The following is a 1,624-nucleotide window of genomic DNA, read 5'->3' as shown; positions in this document are numbered from 1 at the left end:
TCCGATATACGTGTTCATTATTCCCTGTATTTCGACTCCATGGCTGGCCCCGGCTTCCAGCCTTGCGTTGCGTCGGGTTAATTGGCWACTCCCACCAGCTTGAAGTAATCTATATACGCTGAAGAAAAGCTGCCACAGCGTCCTGGAGTGCTCGAGTGTGCCMGGGTTAGCTTGCTCGCTTCCCATAGCTGGAAGTGCGCCCTTTGATGTGATTACTTCTGAGAAACGTCATCATTTATGGATGCCTCCATTAAAGTTGCACAAAGTTTTGTTGGAAAAGGAGAAAAGGGGGCACGTGGCTGGGAGAAGGGCGTACGAACGAGTGACACACRACCGGCAAAAAGTTATCTCCTGCAGTGTTATTAGCATTTCACTTCTTCTCCTAAAGTTACCTGGCTTCATGTGTCAGGTCTTACAAATAACCGCGGAGGGAGTCGATAGCTGGGAAGAACGACTTGCGCTATTGGAGAGGATATTCTGACAGACCATCTTCACACTGGTTGTAAGAGAAACTGGTGCGTATAAAAAAAGGCCTGAGCAACTCAAGCCAAGGTCAAGTGGATCGTGGCCGTCGACGTGCCAGAGCATCGCTAAAATGGCAAAGCTTGCAAAAACAATTGCTGTCCAGGAATAGTGAGTGCATTTCTCACTAAGGCTCTCATTTATCACAGGTGAACACAGCAGAACAACGGGTGTGTGGACATTTTTACTCTCATTTTCGGATGCATGTAAATGTGGGATACACTCAGATCCCGAAGCGGCTCTTAAATTGTCTGCAAGTTTATGTTATTGCGGACCTGAGGAGCAAAGAAAATGAAGCTTTGTTGGGTGATTTACAAATCCATTCTGGTGCTAAATGATGTCTAGCAGCGCAACGTTTCAAGCTAATCTTTTTTCAGTGGGSTATATTTCTTGTATTTCTTCTTCTATCGGTTCACCTTGGATGTTTCAGAGGCTGATTGCACAAACGTGCCACAAACTATGCAGAGTTCTCTAGGAGAATTATATAATCGAGAATTATATGAACGGGCAAAATTTATTCCAATGTTTATAGAAGTTTAACAACTTCTGTCATAGTTCTTGGTATCGAATTTCTTGACTTATTCAACTTTAAAATCATCAGTGCACATGTAAAATTTAAAAAGCTTGCTCGTTCATCTTGTGGCACTGTCTCTTCATATCATCATCATCATCATCATCATCATCTTCACAGAGATCACTTCTGGATACACGACCTAAGAAATTTCACTTTGCTCACCTCGTCCAATAAAATAATAAAATGATGGGAAATTTAGCTTCTGATCATATCTTAAGTCGTAGCGACACTAAGGAACAACAACACTGATTTTCTTCAGGGTTAAGCCAATTGTCAGACTTTGTTACTAGCAGTCACTTAGCGCTTACAATAATTCAGCKTGACTGGGACGTACAAGCTGAAAAGTTCAGAATAATATACTGCAACTTGGCTGACTCCCTTAAATACAGTAAAAACAAAAGGCGTAGATATTTATATAATAGGATATATTTTCTGAAATGGGGAATATTTCAGCTCTGAATCATTAAAAAGTAATACTAAAACTTTGAACAGCATGTTCCATTAGCTAAAGAAATGAATTTAAAAAAA

Source organism: Poecilia reticulata, linkage group LG6 (assembly GCF_000633615.1).
Source record: "Poecilia reticulata strain Guanapo linkage group LG6, Guppy_female_1.0+MT, whole genome shotgun sequence".
Taxonomy (NCBI): Eukaryota; Metazoa; Chordata; class Actinopteri; order Cyprinodontiformes; family Poeciliidae; genus Poecilia; species Poecilia reticulata.
The sequence above is the reverse complement of the archived record's forward strand: the minus strand, read 5'-3'. Positions refer to the sequence as shown.